Below are 19,093 nucleotides of genomic sequence, written 5' to 3'. Positions count from 1 at the left end.
TGAGGGGAACAGAGTGTGCATGCTAAGGAAGAGCTGATGGAGATAAGGATGTCATATATATATATGTGTGTATGTATATCTGTATTTGATATTTATCTTATTCCCTAGTTATCCAAATTTGATTATAAATGCTTTGAAAGTAGGGAAATAATCAGTGTCCAAAACTCTGTACTCAATATTCTCTATTAAATAATTCCCTGGGGAAGATATACCTTTATTGACAGTTTTGTGGAAAAAAAGAAACAAAAACAATCACAAAATCAAAGTTGCTTAAATTCTATCATGCCATTCCATGAATAAAATTCCTCAGAATACAGATTCTGTTTCAAGATACAAGGAGGAGGTAACTCCAGGCAATTATCTAAAGTCTTCACATTTGCCATGCTCCTCTCCTCACCCCCTTCCCTTTCTGGGTCCTCCTTCCACCCCAGATGACTACTCCTTCTCCTTCAGCATTCTCTTCAAGTGCTATTACTTTACCTTTATACCTATTTTTTGACTAATTTCTCTGAGACAGAAATGCATTTACATTCAAAGTTTCTTTTAGCTAAGACTTGGCGCAGATACCATTTTCCCCTGTTCCAATTAAAGTATGGAAGGCTTTTTCACCAGTTAGAGGGATGCTGAGATAGTGGCAGGGGGACCTAGCTAGCTAGGAAGCAAGGGAGCCCCCGAAATCACAGTGGATCAACTCTTTGGGACCAAAATTTAAGCAAGATTCATTCTCTTTGGAGTGAATGAATTAGGAGGGAGGTGTCAGAATGGACTGCCCATTATCCTTGTCTCTTATGAATGCATTAGCATTAATTAATACATAAATGAATATGTTTTACATTAATTTGTGTTGAAATATATCTGGGCTGACCATCTGCCTAAGGGCATGCAGGAAGCGTTCCCAGAATTTTCTCAGTGGCCATGAACCGAATGGTTCACCTCTATGTTCTCCATCCATGTTTGGACAAAAGATGTTTCAGCTGCTCAAACAGTTAGGTAGAGACTTGTTTATAGGCAAGAAAGCTAAGACAGGAAAATAATGGTGTCGGCAGCTGTTCTCTTTGAAGCAAATGATATATGCTAAATGTTAGGTGTCTACCATATGCATGGGCTTGTACAACTATGACCTTATTTGGTGAAGCTGGAAAGAAGAAAAACCCACAGTTTATTGATTGCATATTTGGTCTTAGGCATTTGACACACATTTAGTCTTCCATAGTGGTCTGAAGGTGAGTGAATTGGACCAATCCTACAAAGAAGGAAAGAAACATTCATACTTAGTGTGCCTTCCAGATCCATAGAACCAGGGTTTGTTTCAGGTGCTTCTTACTCTAGACCCTCTGCTCTTAGAAAATGTGTATGCCTTTACATGAAGGAAGCCTGAGATTGAAAGGGCCAAGTTCTCACAATTCCTTTCCCAGAGTGAATGACGGAGGTAAAAGAGGCAGAGACTGGGGGGGGGGGGGGGGGGGGAGAAAGAAGACAAAAGGGACAAGACTAATGGAAAAGGATGAGAACATAGAAAATAAGGAACAGAAAGAAAAGGGAAATATTCTTCAGGAGAGGAATAGGGAAAAGAAACAACCACTATTTAGAGGAGAAATTGACTGCTTTTTGGACAGAAATAATAAATAGCAACAGTACTCCTTAAGAATTCAGTGGCTGACAGCAGGGCACGGTGGTTCAGCAGGCAGAGTTCTCACCTGTCATGCCAGAGACCCAGGTTGGATTCCCAGTGCCTACCCATGCACCCCTCCTTAAAAAAAAAAAAATGTATATATATATATATATGTATATATATAGTGGATAGATAAATATATATCTGCAAAATCTTGGGTGGACCACGGTGGCTCAGTGGCAGAGTTCTTGCCTTCCATGCCAGAGACCCGGGTTCGATTCCCAGTGCCTACTCATGCAAAAAAAAAAAAAAAAAAAAATTCAATGGCTGAACAACAGGAAATTTTATTGTTCTTATCTCTTTACTATTTAAAATAAATAGTGACCATAGAAGGGAAAAGGGAGGAACTAATATCAGGGCCAGAGGTTTAGGGAAAATTAGAAAGAGGCATCCTCTCTTGCTGCAGGCAGCTCCATAGGCATAATCAAAGCTTGGTGAATTGACTGTTCCTTCAATACCCTCTTATTCCCTCATCTGGGGAAAAACTTGCAGAAATGTGCAAGTCGGCCCTTCTTGCTGTGTGCTAGAGCCTTGACATATATTATCACATTATTGTAATACAACAACGATTATTCCTATAGTATGGATTAGGAGTCTGAAGTGCAAAGGTTAAACACATACACAAAAATCCGAGAGTCGCTCAGAGAATGAATAAGAATGAAAATGCTTTCAGTTGCAATTAATTTTAAAAGCAATAAATAATAAAGATAATTTATTAGCTCACAACTAGAACAACCAGCAGTAGAGTGGGTGTCAGGTAAGGACTGATCAGGGAGTGAATTTCTTTCCCTACAGTTCTTTCACATATGCCTTCCTTTGTGTGCCAGATTCATCCTCACACTTCAGTGGTTGCGAAGGGCATAGCTATGTACCACATGCTTAAAGCATCTCTTCTAGTAATTCTCATAGCATGAGAAAAAAGTTTATTTTTCCCAAGTTTCAAGCAAATGTCTCCTCTATTCTGATTGCCTCAAATTGGAGCGAATGTTTATGCCTAAACCATAATTTTGCTGGGAAAAGGATTGTGATGGTAACATAAGCCTGATCTACATACCTAGTCTCTAGAAACTGTTGGAGCATCAGTTGCCCCAAAAAACATTACTGCTAAGAACTTATGGTTACCAGACTAAAAACTGAAGCAGCTACCAAGAGAAGGAATGGGTACTTAAAGGCATTGCACCCATTTTGTTTGTCACAGCAAGAGTGATAGATTTTGTTATTATTTATTTCCTCCCACCCCCACCCTCCCTATCCACACACATATCCATAGCCTACCTCCATGAAAGGAATATACTTTCCCATCCCCACTGAGCCTGGACTTAAGCATGTGACTTGCTACGGCCTCATAGTGAATGGAGTGTTTTCTCCCTCCATGCCTTTGACTTTGGACTTGGTGATATGACTTGCTTTGGCCAATGAAACATTAGCAGATATGACACAAGCACAGTAGGATTTGCTCTCTTGCACTTCATCACCATAAAGCAGGTAGCCCACTGGTTGGTGAGGATGGCAGACACATAGAGCAGAACTGGATGTAATCTGGAGCTTGGAGGCCAGCCCAGCAATGCCCTGCGTAGGTCAGCCAACCGCCAGCTGACCTGCAAAGCCATGATCGAGAATGAATAATTGTTGCTGGAAGCTGCTGAATCTTGGAGTGTTTTGTTATATGGCATTATTATATCAATGGTTGACAAGACAGCAAGCAAATCAGATCTAGGTGTGTGCGTGTGTGTGTGCGTGTGCGTGCGCACATGTGTGGTTATTTTCTTACATGGCAGCACAGGCTATTGCTCCGTCCATGCTTTTTCTTCTTGGTTGCTATCTAGTCTCGTTCTTAGCTGAAAATAAATGTTGTGGCTTTCCTCTCCATTTCCAATCTCTCCGAAATATCTGATATAGCTGGCAGCCACTTTGGAAGGCCCTTCAAGAGGGGTAGCTAACCATCATCCCACATTAGCTGGTCAGCTTCGAAAGGCAGAAGCACACAGCCATTGCTTCCAAACCCCGCCGAGCGAAACCATGCAGTATTGAAATGGCTGCACCTCAAACTGTCATGTGATTCCTGTAAGATAGAAATTTTAGAAACAGATGGTGAGCACAGACGACAGTGGCAGTTGTACTATGTGTATGGGGCAAAGGGGAATGAGTGAGCAAGGGGGCGAGAATCAAGCAAATCGAAACACTGGAAAGAAAAGAGAATTGTCGTTTGTCTTCTGCCTAAAAATGCAACCACAGGTTGCAAGAAGTTGGGAAAAAGAAACACCTGACAGGAAACGAGGAGGAGCAAATAGAGGCTTTTTGCTTCTAAAGCAAGGAGGATTATGTGTTTAAACAGTTTTTGTGTGTGTGCGTGTTTTTTTAATGACACCAGGAAAATAGGCAGCAAAATTAATCAGTTCACCCGAGACTGACCTTCAGGTGAGTGGATTTGTTGCTGGAGGAAATATGCAGTGACAGAAGACTTGAAGGCTGAGAACAGGCATGGAAGTCAGATTCAGACAAGCAAACCGGTACACCCCAACTTCTCCATACCACCCATGCCCGGCTCCCCAGAAACCACTTTACATTTTAAAGGGGGGTTTACGGTGGACGTCTCAGATGGCTGCTCTCCTAATTCTATCATAAAATGTATTTCCCTGGAGCTGGCATTTATCGCTGAATTCTGGCACAGCTCCTGAAATGTTGCATCTGCACCACTAAACTGAGGTTACTTGTAGTTCATTAATATGCAAGCGGGGCCGTGAAATCATTCCTGTTTCTGACAGGAGTTCTTACATGTCTTTCTGGAATGCTTCATTTCTGAAGTGGTCTGGCACCGAGACTTTCCTTGTCTTCTTTTAATCAGCTCCATCTTGTCACTACATAAAGAGTTAAAAAAAAAAAAAAAAAAAAGATGCTGTCTGAAAATCTCAGGGAAGATGCACGATATCTTTCTTCCTCTTTTCTTTCCTTTCTCCTTTACAAAAATTTTTTTATCGCCCCCCTCCCCCATGAACACATCAAAGTGGGAAGTGACATTCAGTGCCCTGGAGCTCTTAGCAACATGCTTTTAGGTTTGGAAATTTTCATTTTCTACCTTATAATGATTACATGAGGAAAGATGAAATTCTCGCTTTGAGGTTTATTTGAGAAAGAGATGTAATAAATGTTGTGGCTTCCCACAGAAAGGAACAAATCCATTCTGGTCATGTGAGACTGTTAAAAAATGCGTACGTGTGTGCACGTACGTAGCCTGTGCAACTGAGGTGGCATTTGCGGCCCCAGATGCTGAGAAAGGAGACCTTGGGTGACTTCTTGCAGAAAATGCTGAATCAAGTTTTTCATCTTATCCAGCTCTGAATGCATTTGATTCCAAGAAAAAAATGAGCTTCCCACCCTGTCTGAGCTACAGTAATCCCCTTTAAACCATTCCTCCACCCCTACCAATACATGCATGAGTGCGTATGTGCATGCACACACACACACACACACACACACACACACGGCAATATAACTAACTCATAGACTGACACAGCTTTCAGTGTTTCCTTACCCGAACCCCACATGTGTGCCAGCCTGTTGGAAACTAATCCAATGTCACTTTTCAGGAATGTTCATTTTTCCAGACACTGGAGCAGGACAGAGAACATTTGTGTTTTGTTCTGGCTATTGGGATTTTTCCATTTGTGTGTTTTTGTTTTTGCCTGGGGAACTTTTCTGTTAGCTGTGAGCTGAATGGAGAATGATGAGCTTACCGTGCCCAAGAAACAGCTGGCAAGATGGGGGAATCGCCTCCTAGTTAATAGGAAAGGATGCTAGAAAAGAAATCAGATATTCCCTGAGTAAACCGTTTCCCAGTATACAGAAAAATGCGATCTCGGGCTCTATTCAAAGCTCCTCACATCACCTATGTCACTCTTTGTTCAGCCCACAGCTGGACCACAAAGGTTATAAGATTCAAGCTTTGCACACGCTTGGCCCATCAGCCCTGCGGGCCACCCTTGGCATGTCAGTCATCAACCACCCATCAGGATCAGTTATTCATCCTTTCCTGGTCCACTCAACCATTTGGGTTTGGAGAACTAGTAAACTTTTGCTTTGAACTGCACAAAGAGGAGAGGTCCTGATCCTTTTTTCCTGGTTAACCTAGATCCCAGCTATCCAACAGTTAATAATCTATTTACTCTCCCTCTTAAGGAAATCAGAAAGAGCTTTGATTGAATGTTTACTATGTGCCAAGCAGTGTGTGCCTGGTTGCTCTAAGATGGGTTTCCTGCCCTCATATTGCTTTGCTTTGTATTTAAAGGGAGATGACAACTGATAAATACTTAAAATATTTAATTTTTCAAGTTTTCTCATTTATGCCCAGGGCTGGTTAGAATTTGTAGTGTACCTCAGAAAGGCCAAGTTCTTTAATCCTCATTCAATATTGCTGGATGGAAGCTTTTTGATTGTTTCCATGGAGATATGACCCACCCAGTTGTGGGTGGTAACTTTTGATTAGATGGTTTCCGTGGAGATGCGTCTCCACCCATTCAAGGCAGTGTTGCTTACTGGAGCCCTTTAAAGAGGGAACCATTTTGGAAAAAGCTTGAGAGCCCACACAGCCAGAGACCTATGAAGATAAAGAAGAAAGATGCCCCTGGGGGAGCTTCATGAACAAAAAGTTAGGAGAAAAAGCTAGCAGACTTCTCTATGTGCCCTTCCAACTGAGAGAGAAAACCTGAACTTCATCGGCCTTCCTTGAGTGAAGGTAACCTTTTTTTGGTGCCTTAATTTGGACATTTTTATAGACTTGCTTTAATTTGGACATTTTCACGGCCTTAGAACTGTAAACTTGAAACTTAATAAATTCCCCTTTTTAAAAACCATTCCATTTCTGGTATATTGCATTCCAGCACTTTGTAAACTAGAACACCCACACTCCCTCTGAGGCAGATACTGTTATTATTCCTACTTTACAAAGGAGGAACCCTGGATTCCTGAATACAATTTGCCCAAGAGCACACTAGAATGGTAGAGCTGAGAGTTAAATGCAAGGGATCCCAAGAACCCGTGCTCCCTCAAATACTGTGTACCTGCTCAGTGGAATGTTCCCCAGCTAAGGAAATGGAAATGGGCAGAGCTAAAGACATCCTCCCAAGGGCCCTTAGTTTTCTGCTTCCCTCTTGACTATGAGGCACTGCAATTTCTGTTTGCAAGTACATTTCCTCCAGAGATTGTGAGCCCCTTGGGTCATCTTAGACATTTGTTCTCCAGTGCCTGGTACTTCAGGACAGCTCAGTAAATGTTTGCTGAATGAATTAGAAAACAAAATAATTAACAGAGAATATTTATCAGAGTGCTTAAAGGACAGTGAATGGAGAAAAAGATTCAATGGAAGAAAAAGTAAGGCTCTGATAGGTAAAAAGAGATGGAAAGAGGCAGGGAATTAGATTGAAGTTAAGTGAGGGAAAGGAAAAACATAGGTGCTGACATGACCATCTTTGAGAGAGTACACACTCGAAATGCTTATTGATCTTTCTGTTGGAGTAGAAAGGGCGATGGCATGGGAATCAAGAGGTTGGGTTATACTTCCATATTTGCTATCACTAGCTGTCCAATTTGCAGCAAGTTATTTGACTTCTTTGGGCTTCAAGTTTCTGTCTTTATTGTGAGAAAACTGGATTAAAGGGGTAGGCCTACTAGCAAATTGTAGAAAAGCGGGGTATGTAATTATACTATAAGCTGGTTGCAAGGATTTCACAAGTAAGGCCATACAAATAACCGTTAATAGTATCAATAACAAAACCAATGCAACATTTAAAGCTTTTTATGTATCACACATTAAATAGATAATCGATATAGACAGATGATAGATTAGATAGATAGATAGATAGATAGATAGATAGACAGACATAAATTACTGCTCAAGAAAAGATAGTCCCATTTTTATGAATGTAAGGATTGTAGCCCCAAGAGATTGCATGCCTTGCTCAAGCTCACAAAGCTAGCAAGGGGCTGTGCTGAGATCTGCATTCAGGTCAGTCTCTGGAGACCACACTAAAACACATTAAGGACCCTGTGTCACTTCATTCCTCCTTAGCAAGAAGCCCACAGAGGAACTGCCATCATTTCTTCTCAAAAAACCCTGATGACTACCCAATTCCCATGTGCAATCCTGGCCTGTTCAGTGATGCCAGTCTCCGAAGAGGAGCTCCCATGGGTCCCTTTCAGGCATAAGAAAACACTTAGAAATGTCACCGCAGCACTGTTGCCCCAGCAGTAGCCTTGCCTGATAGTTGTTACAAGACCAGTACCAGACTGAACAGAGAACGGGATGAACAAACTGTTCCTGAGAAACCAACCTTCTTGCTTCTCTCCCTTGTAGAACTTGAAGTAAAATCCTCTTGTGAATTTAGGGGAAGCACCATGTGACTCCACTGTCTCTAAGGCTGTCACTTGCCCATTCACTCAATACTTACTTGCAAAAAAAAAAAAAAATTATTCTGTCTGAATGCAATCAAATCTTCCTTTTGTGTCTCTACTCCCTTCCAAATTTAAAATGTGCTTCCATTATCGTATCAAAGACATCAATAGAAAGATGATACAAAACAGGGGAGCTTTTAAATGTATCATTCTTTGGCTTTGATCATTACATTTTGAATGTCTTTAAATAAACTCTTTAAAGATTACTAATATAACCACAGCCTTTTAAAATATATTTGAGCCATCTGCACATATAGGTATCTCTCCCATATATGTGATTTTATAAATTTCGTATGTGTGCAGGTACATACACCTGTATGCAAGGTAAGTAACAATATCTACCTATAGATATTTATTTTAATCACACTCACTAAAAAAGTTCCCCTTGATTTTGAGAGATGAAATCTGAGCCAGTCACTTGTCTCTTTACTGGCAGATGAATTTCCTGTCCTTCTCCTGCTCTGCTCTGTTTTCAAAGGGGTAACAACTTGTAAGTATTTTTTAATATTTTAAAATATTTATTTGCTTCCAATTTTTCTATCGGTTGGGCCTAGAACAAAATACTTGGAGCCTAGTCTTGAGATATGAGGTTTAAAGGGACTTAAGCACACTTTCTAAAGTATCCTCAGATAAACCTGATTAATTGACTGTGAAGGAAAGATTACTTAAACTTTCATCTAACACGATTAGTTTGAGAAGGGCCACGAATTTGTAATGGCCTGTGTTATAGGGTCAAGCAGGCAAATAGAACCCACACCAGGCCATTCAATAGAGGGGATTTAATATGGGGAACTGTTATGAAGGAGTTCCAAAGGTTGAAGGAGCAAACAGTGAGGCAACTAGAGATGGCAACTAGCGATTAGAAACTGTAAGAAGACCCTGACATCCCTAGGGCTGGATGGACAGTGAGATGAGCCCACAAGTAGAGGATGCTCATTGGCAGCTAGGTAAAGAGGAAGAGATAGCCTTGTACTTGCTGGAAGGGGTTGCAACAACTGCCAGGGATACTACCAGAAGCAGGCGATGTGGTTGGAGAAATATCCTGACTTTTCCTTCCTTGCTTCCTCCAATCTCCTGCCAGAGCCTATCATGAAACAAACCTAAGTGAAATCAGGGAAGCCCAGGTAGCATTTTGCAAGGGTCAGCATTCGGAAATACAGAGCAGGCTGGCAAGTTGAGAGAAAATAGCCAACAGCAAATGGAAAATGACTGACCCTGATTTCATCCTTCAAAAAAACTAATTAGGACCTCTCTTAATCATTGAGATATGTATCTAGATACAGATACTGATGTATGTCTTACATAAGTATACAGGCTATTTACATACATATATATGTACGTATGGATAGAGATGGATGGATGGAAGGATGGGTGGGTGGGTGGAGGGAGGGAGGGTGGGAGGGATAGATGGATAGATAGTGGATGGATGATAGATATTAGGTTGCTTGTCCATGTGGTTTTGAGAGCCTTCCCCTCAGGAGGGTTATAAGCCCTGCCATACAGAATGCAGGAGTTGCTATGTGACTTGCTTTGGCCAATGAAATGTGAGCAGAAGTGATGTGTATGGCATCTACGCAGAAGCTAAAAGAGCCATCACGTAACTCCACCGTGCTCCCTAATAAAATATCCCATATTTTATTCCATATTGTGATTACATAATTTATTAGCCAAACTGGGTCATTGTATTTATGAATTAAATATACTTTTTTTTTTTTTACAAATTAACAATTTAAGCCATTGTTTTAAATGTAAAATGTTTCACTTGAAAATGTATCTGGAGTTCAAAGGACAACACTGTGCATACTATTTGAAAATACAACCAACATGCTGTTTAAAAGTTTATTCTATATTTTCCAGCTGTTCAGATGCCAAGGAGTCAAAGATGAGTAGAGAGAGAGTGTTAAATGCAAAGGGGTTCAGGTCTCAAAAACAGAATCCCCAAGTTGAAATAATTAGTCATAGGTTTGAGATGAGTAATTTTCAATGGCATTTATGGGTTTCCCAGAATTGATCTTTAAAAACAACAACAAAAAAACTTCTGGTCATGTTACCTCCCTTCTGCATCCAGGTTTCTCAGAAGATAAAAATCAGATCTTTTGCTTGACATAAAATCTAACCCCAATTTATCTGTCCAGCTCTATCTCTGCCCAGTGCACCGTATATTCCAGAACCCTGACTTGTCACTATCAGTGTTACCTTTGCACAATCTCCTGCCTTCCAAATGTTACTCTCTGTATGTCTAGAATCTCCTCTCCCATTTAGCAAACTCTTATTCATCTTTCAAGTCCTGCCTCCAGTGTCCACTCCTCCTTGAGGTCTCATAAATGTGTGTCCCCATATTGCCCACTGCAGCCCTTACTGCATTTCATTTCAGTTACCCTGATCAGCTGTCCCCTCCACATGACCAGAACGGCCCTAGGACTACATCATCTTCATCTTTACATGCCACGCATTTATTGTGGAATCCAGTATATTCTAGGTTCTCTGTATGTATTTGTGAAATAAATGAATAAATGAATGAGTGAAGACTTTCCTGTTTACCTTCACATGCTGCTCAGAAACCACAGGCCTTCCCAAAGTCTATTTAACACAACCAAATACCCAGTGTTAAATTCCAGATACTTGCCTAGGCTAGTTACAGATACAATATTTTATAGTACTATACATAGTTGGATTTAGTTTGTATCACATACAGTACTTAGAGTCATTTAATTTTAGACCAAGAAAGAAGCAGTGATCAGCCAGCTCCAGGGAGCAAAAGGCCATCCAACCAAACTAGTATTCTTTTTATTCCACTAAACTTTACTATGTTTTGGAAAAAGGCTGACTATATGAACATGCACAAAAAAAGAAATATAAAGAGAAAATAAAACACGTATTCTAGTTTGTATATTGCATTTTTTTTTTTAACATGGGCAGGCACCAGGAATCGAACCTGGGTCCTTGGGCTTGGCAGGCAAGCATTCTTACCTGCTGAGCCACCGTGGCCCACCCTATATGTTGCATTTTTGGCTGCCAGAATGCAATATACCAGAAACAGAATGGCTTTTAAAAAGGGGAATTTAATAAGTTGCTAGTTTACAGTCCTAAGACTGAGAAAATGTCCCAATTAAAGCAAGTCTGTAGAAATGTCCAATCTAAGGCATCCAGGGAAAGATACCTTGGTTCAAGAAAGCTGATAAAGTTCAGGGTTTCTCTCTCAAGTGAGAAGGCACATGGTGAACACAGTCACAGTTTCTCTCTCATCTGGAAGGGCACATGGCAAACACAGCGTTGTCTTTGAGCTTTGTCTCCTGGCCTCCTGTTTGATGAAGCTCCCTGGGAGGCGTTTTCCTTCTTCATCTCCAAGGTCGCTGGCTGGTTCTCTCTGCTTCTCATGGCTATGTTGTTCTTCTCTGCTCTTTCTGAATCTCTCATTCTCCAAAATGTTCCCTTTTTTGTAGTACTCCAGTAACTAATCAAGACCCACCCAAATGGGTGGAGACACATCTCCCCTAATCCAGCTTAACAACCACTCTTGATTGGGTTACATCTCCAGGGAGATGATCTAATTACAGATTCAAAATAGAGTATTGAATAGGGATTATTCTGCCTTTACGAAATGGGATTTTGATTAAAACATTGTTTTCTAGGGTCCATACATCCTTTCAAACCAGCACAACATTGAAAATAATTATACTTGACAATAATCAAAGAAATGCAAATTAAAGTTCACTTATCATTTGAAATCTAAATTTTTAAAAAACTGTATGATCCAAGGCTGCTGTGAAATTAGGTTCCTATACACTTCTAAAGGCATTGTAAATTGGTACAACCTTTTTGGAAAGTAATAAGGAAATACAGAACAGGGGTTATAATGTTCTTACTATTTTGACTCTGCATTTGAGCTACTAGGAATTTATTCTATGAAACATTTTAGCAATACTAAAAACAAACTGCTTGTAAAAAAATATTAATTGCAGCACTTCCTCATGAAAATAACCTCGATATCCAACAAGATGGGATAGCATATTATGGCAATGGAATATTTTGCAGGCATTAAACATTATAATTATGCAGCCTACATGGAAACATGGAAAAGACATAATGTATATATTGGATATGGTAAAAATCAAAATAGTATATGCATTATGATGGCAACTCTATAAAAGCACATTCTTACAGAACAGCATGGGATGGCAACTTTTAAAACAGTTGTGATAGGGTTGTATTATGCTTTTACTATTTTTATCAACATTTTAAAATGTTTCTATGACATGTTTCCACTAATAAAAAGCAAGTGGAAGGTAAATTCATTCACCAGTGGGAATTCAGATGGAACAAAGAGACACAATAAGGCACCTGAATCATATGTGCTTTGCCCCAAACATCCCTGCCTTGCAGTGGTAGGAATGGAGAGTAAAGTCAAGACATGTATCCTCTGCAAAAAATCGAATTTTCTCAAAACCGAGGATGAGGAGGGCTCATTGAAGAAATCTCACTCAATTTTGCTAAGAAGAAAGAATATGGTTTGATCTATGCTGCCTTAATAATATCTAAACAAGAGCTTTTCTTTGGATCTCTACTGTCTAGTCATCAAGGTAACCATTTTTTGAGAGACAACAGTGCCAGGCCCCGGTTTTCTGAAACTGTTCATGTTTCTTTCGTGAAATCCTCATAACAGAAAGTACTACCATCATATTTTCCATATTTCCCAGGGGCATATTCTAGGATACTTGGCCTGCCTTCAAATTCCTTCTGTTCAGTTATATCACAGGCCAAAGTGATACATTGACAAGTGAGCATTCTCATTACCTGAAGACAGGTGGAAAAAACTCAAAATACTTGTCTGCCAACTGCATAAGTGGCTTTACATGTTATCACTTTAAATCATATCTTGAGGTGGGTATATAAACATGACCCCATTTTCACTCCTGATCTCAAATAGCAAGGTCACTCTCCAGGTAGCTAAGGTATCCTGCACTAAACCTGGAGCCTTAGGAGGCCCCAGGACTTCCCTGGCATTTGAATTTCCTGGCAGTTTTTCTCAAAGAAGGAACAATTTGCTCTGGGGGCAGGACACTTCTTTATGCAGGACTGTCCAACAGATTGCCATCTGCATCCCTGGCCCTGGCTGCTAAAGGCTATTATTAGCAGCACTCCCCAGTATTGCCACAACAAAAATGCTCCCACACATTCCCAAATGCTCTGCAGGGTAGAAGGTTGCCACCTTCATTTGAGAAACATTAAGTGGTTCACATTCATTCCATCAATAAATGGTTATCAAGTGCCTTCTCCATGCCAAGAACTCCACTGGCACTAGAGGAATTTAGTGGGGAAGACTGACATTTAAAGTAGGGCCATAAAATGTAACAAATGTTACAACAGACCACCATGCTGTGAGCACAGAGAGCAAAATGCACCCAAATGCCTAGAGCCACCAGGCTAGGCTCAGTGACCTGTCATGACAGAGTGATTCCAAGGACGCTCCTAGTTTTGCTTTCAAAGACCTCCATTCATGGTCTTTGAATCTGAATCTTAATTATTGTCTCACTTTGGCCTCATTGTGCATCCCCACTGAGAATTAATTTCTTTGTATAAAAAAATGGAAACCATGATAATATCTATCCTACCTACCTGTATTAGTGTCCTAGGGCTAGTGTAACAAATTGCCACAAACTGGTGGCTTAAAACAATAGAAATTCGTTCTCTCACAGTTCTGGAAACTACAACTCCAAAAATCAAAATGTTGGCAGGACCATTAACTCCCCTCAAAGGCTCTAGGGAAGAACCTTCCTTGTCTCTTCCAGCTTCTGGCGGTCCTAGGCATTCCTTGCCTTGTGGAAGCCCCACTGCAATCTCTGCCTCCATCCTCACATCTCCACAAGGTTGTTTTCTGCCATGTATCTCCATGCCTGTGTCCAAATTCCCCTCTTCTTATGTGAACACCAATCATATTGGCCTACCCTAAGCCAGTATGGTCTCACCTTAATTTGATTATATCTAAAAAGACCCTTATTTCTAAATAAGGTCACATTCACAGGCACCGAGAATTAGGACTTGTGAATATCTTCTTGAATGACACAATTTAACCAACAACACTGCCTCACAGAGCTGATTCAGGGGAAAGCATTGTGATGTACTGTGTGCGTCTAGTAATGTAGCAGGGAGTCACATTTGAACCTAATTTGTGTTCTCAGTTGGGAATCCGACACGTCTGGAAATGGCCAATGACTTGGTAGGGTAGGCAGCCTATTGGCACCATTTTAAGAAGTTGGCCTCCCTGGATTCCCATCTGAGTCCTGTGGAGAGAGAGGGTGTTTGCAGAGACCGGGGAAAGTGCTGTCAGAAGGGGCTCTGTGAGACCCAGGGTTCCAGCAACGCCACTCTGGTATCCAGAAAGCAAAGTAAGATGGCACAGAGGTGGGGCAGGAAGCCTCCTCTCCACCTCTGCCTGGGACACAGGATGCCTTTAGCAACCTGGAGCCTGCAGAGTCCCCAGGGATGCTCTGGCCCCTAGTGCAGATACAAAATGACAGTGAGGAACAGTGATCATGACAAACAGTGACCACGAGTAACAGCAGCAGTGACTGGGTAACAGTGAGGAATGGGTGAGGCCACCCTTCCAAGACCTCACAGGCAGAAAACCTCAACCAGGAGGGCCTGGAGCAAAAGACAGGAAGGCACATGACTGATCGACAGGTGAGATAACCTGAGGTTATCCCCAAAATACTCACTGGGAAGATTTTGCAGAACATGCTATTACACAGGTGAGGGTATTAACCAATGAAATGTGATTTATTGCTGGTACTGCGACCTCAATTTATATCCACAGGCTAGAAAAACTCGGGTTACTGTTATTTACCATAGTGAGATGTGTCACCATGGCAGTAGAGAGATGTTGGCTGCCCAAAGGCCGGCTCCCCGCGTGCATTGCCTGACCTCCCCACACCACCACCCCACCCGAAATTAGCCATGACAGAAGCCGTGGAGATGGGCGCCCACTGCCATGGAGACCCAGGTGTGGGACTGCCCTGCCTCTCAGTGGACAGAGGACAGGAAGAAGCAGATTCCCCCAAAACACCTCATTCTTAGTACAAACAAAATGACCGCATGGTGTTTATTGAAAGCAGCGGCGCCTGGAAATTAGTACTTAGGTCTTTTGAATTCTTAAAGTTTCAGGAACCCGGTGACTTCTGGATACCACATGATGTTAATAGAGGCTGCAGGTGGAATTTAACCTCCCAAAGCATCTCCAGGTGTTAGAAGAGCTAATACATGGTAGATTACGTGCCAGGCTAATTAGGTGACTGAAAAATTTCCCTCTTTCCCTCTTACTTTTCCTTCTGTGGGAGTCCATGTTTTCTAAAGCTGGCTGCAACAATATTTCCCATCCCACCTGCCCTTCTTACATTATGACCTTGGAATGGTGGGGCCCATGCCCCTTCTCCTTGAGCCCAGGTAAACCTTTGTGACAGCACTGAATATAGATTATGTTAGATGTGCTGCTCTGCAACTTCTAAGGCTAGAGAACTAAAATGTCCTGCACTTCTACCTAGCTCTCTTGAAATGCAAACTTCTGGAACCCAGCCCCTATTGTCTGAGGAAGCCCAAGCAACCGGGGGAAAGGCCCCCATGGAGAGAAACTGAGGCTCCCAGCTGACTTTCCAGCAAAGATTTGCCAGCCATGTGAATGAGGAATCTGGAAAGTGGATCCCTGAGATTTTGTGGCAAACATTTCTTCATGCCTCTAACATATTGCTGCACTCTTTATCCTTTCATTTCTTGCTAAGGTTCATCTTCAGTCTTAGTTTATTATGAAATAGCATTATTTACTTTTTAGGTCCTTCTGGTTTGTACTCTGGAATTTGTCTTATCACAAATGCTGGAATTTTGTTCATTAATTCTAGTCCTTCTTGAGGGAAAATTGCAGAACCTGAGAAACGCAGGACAATGCTTTTATGCCCATATTCTGAATGCATTTCTAAAATTACCAGAGCCCTGAAGAGCTGGGCTTTTCACAAAACCTTCCACATCCTAGGATTGGAAACTGATCCCTTATGTTGGCCTGATGTGCTGTGTTGGGGGAAGACAGACAGAGGGGGTGGGATTTTTGATTTATCATCCAAGTCTCTTCTCTTTCCACCTCATTTAATGTGATCCTTAGAGAGATATGTCCCTGTCTTGCACTCATTTAAAACAAAGACTCCTCTCTCAGTGATTCCCCAATTTTAAGTTTGTGAAGTAAGAGGGAAAAAATGGCCGTCTGCTGTTACACTAATTTCACTTATTCTCACCTCTTTTCAAAACCACGTTATTCTTTCGGCTGCATTTTCACCAGCCATTTTCTTCTGCAACCTGTAGGCTTCCTGCAGAGAGAGGACAATGGGCAAGTTAAGTGAGAGTGAAGATTTACAAGGCTTTTTTTCTTCGTGCTCTAATTTACAGGAAAATCATCCTTTCATGGGAAGACAAACTAAAGCTCCGTAACACTGAAGGATTCAATCATGATGGGGAAAAATGAATAAACAATATATTTTACATTAGTAAAGTAAAATATATTCAATAGTAGTAGTTCACTGGTACCTTGATATTAGTAGAGATTCCTTTTTTTCGTGGAAGAATATTGCCTTTATTTCAGACAGCCCTCTATCCTTTGGCAAGGTTAATTTGTGTCTGTTGCAGGTAGGATTATGTTCTACTGTGTAAAATAGAAAATCCAAATTTTTTAAAAATAGGCTTAAAATCATAAACTTCTGTTCTTTTACATAAAAGACATGAAGACATCCAGAAATGAGCTATCCAGGGCTGGGAGGACAGTGCTGTAAAGGCATCAGGTAACAAGACGTTTTCCATCCTTCTGCTTTGCCATTCTGAGCACATAACTTCCATCCACAAGCTGGCTGCTGATGCTCCAGCCTCTTGTCTGGGATCCTTGCAAACAGATGGAGGAGAATGGGAAGGAAAATAAGTCAGCTCCCTTTTGAGGAGCTTTTCTGGAATTCCATACAACAGTTTTGCTTACATCTCAATGGCTGGAACTTATTTACAGATCACCCTGAGCTGCAAAACAAGCTGGGAAAAGTAGTTTTTTGTTTGGGGACCTGGTCATATTGCACATACCCCCAAATTGCAGAGACTCTGTTTCTCATGAAAAGATAGAGAACGGATATCGGATAGGTAACTAACAATCTGACACAATATCATTAATGCATGATGACACTCATCATTTATATTACATTTAAATTTAATATAATTAAATACATATTTTGGAAGTGCTTCCTCTCTTCCGGCTCCTTATCAGCGAACGTGAAGGATGTGGATAAAGTGTGGGGTGTGGTAATTTCCCTCAAGAAGTTTAAAATGTTAGTAAAAAAACTCTGCTTGCTCACAGAACATAGAGCAGTAGAAGAGAGTTATACTTAGGTCTTAGATCAAAGGGAGGAGAAAATAAGAATTAGAGGAAATTGGAAAAGGAAGAGAACTATCAAATCTGTGTGTTAATGTTTTCCTGAAGGAGAAGGGACCTGCAATGGGGATTGAAAACTACGATGACATGCAGACAAGCAATGAAACATTGAACACCCTCTAAGCCTGAGACTCAGTGACAGGCACAGCAATAAAGAGGTGGAAGATGCATCCCCATTCCTGAAGAAACTCATGGGCTACTGGGAAGGAGAGGGAAGGCAAGAGAGACCATGATGACATCGTGTGAAAGTGCCACGATGGAAGGATGCCCAGAAAGTGGAGGAAACACAAAGGAGGGACCCTTAACTCACTGTGGGTTGAGTCTCAAGGCAGACAGAATATGACTCAGAAGACTTCCCAAAGGTGGAGTAGAAGCCATTGGGGGAGGGTGCAATAAAAATAGACTGGAAGTACGGTGGGTTTGATTTTGATTTTGATTTTTGGCTTTTATTGGAGAGACTGGTATGTGCTTAAATTTTGAGAAGAAAGTACCAATAGAGAGGGAGAAATGGAAAGAACTGGAGGAAGAGGAAATGACCGGTGAAAAAAGGCAGGAGGAAAAGGGATTCAGAGCACAGGGGAAGAGCTCGTGCAAAATGAAAAGTGTTGACCAGGTGCTTGGGCATAGAGCTCAGAGCTAAAGATGACCTTCCAGATTCCTCTACATTACCAAGCCTAGTTCTCCAGAGTGGAAGGAGGCATGCAATCTGGCCAGGAAGTAAAGAATTACATCTAGAGAATAAAAACTGTGGATGTGTCATCAGAGGCTTCTGTGTCACATTTCACAGGAGACCTCGAAAAACTCTCTTGGCAGAAGCAGTATCCTAGCTGAGTCCCTGCAGTGACCTACCTTTTCCTCTCCCACTCTTTCCTGGAATGTCTCTCTGACCACTGTGGGTTTGGTGTGATGACTGTCCCCTCTCCCCTCTCTCACACACAATTCACTCACTTGGAGGTTGTGCAAACCCAGGCGGTTTCCTTTCATCATCCAATGTGCAGGTCAGTTTTGTGGAACATGTACTACAATAGTCCTGAGCTTTACAACCCCGTGTGGGCCCCTGAATGATGAGCACAGCTTTCCTGGGATCTCCAGCAACCTGAGGGCAAGTCCTCAGTTGCTTGGCTGGTGCCTTTGGAGATCAAAAGCGGACATGGCGTGTCCTGCTCACTCTTGAGCTGTTCTCCGCCACATCACTGCCTCCAGGCCTGCAGCTCCAGAGGCAAAGTGGGAAGGCCAAAAGGATCAATCACAAAGGGACTCAAAATATTCAAATGATACATGGTTTCAGGTCGAGAAGGTTTGATTTGTATGATTTGTAATAAATGCAATAAGAGCATCATTTATTTCCAACTTGCCAGTAGAATGAAAGATTATTAACTTTTTCTTCCAAAGATAAACTTGATTACATTACGTATTTATACTATGTACATTGCATTAGAGGTAAAAAATGCATCAGGGTAAAAAAAACATATGTTTTTTTTTATATTAGCGTTTTCTAATCCACTGCTAATAACAGCTTAGATTAT

At 41.3% G+C, this 19,093-nt stretch overlaps 1 long non-coding RNA gene across 1 annotated transcript in view; it reads right to left on the bottom strand.

The window, feature by feature from the left end:
- Positions 1–16,395: 16,395 nt before the first annotated feature.
- The window catches only part of LOC143661141 (uncharacterized), a 47,054-nt gene continuing 44,356 nt past the window's right edge, over positions 16,396–19,093 (bottom strand). The window contains exons 3-4 of the long non-coding RNA XR_013164415.1: positions 16,685–16,796; positions 16,396–16,467 (exon numbers count right to left, since the gene is read on the bottom strand). This is a non-coding gene — a long non-coding RNA (uncharacterized LOC143661141). The remainder of the gene's footprint in view (positions 16,468–16,684; positions 16,797–19,093) is intronic.

The sequence above is a fragment of the Tamandua tetradactyla genome, chromosome 2, assembly GCF_023851605.1.
Source record: "Tamandua tetradactyla isolate mTamTet1 chromosome 2, mTamTet1.pri, whole genome shotgun sequence".
Classification (NCBI taxonomy): domain Eukaryota; kingdom Metazoa; phylum Chordata; class Mammalia; order Pilosa; family Myrmecophagidae; genus Tamandua; species Tamandua tetradactyla.
This window is presented reverse-complemented; position numbering and strand designations above follow the sequence as displayed.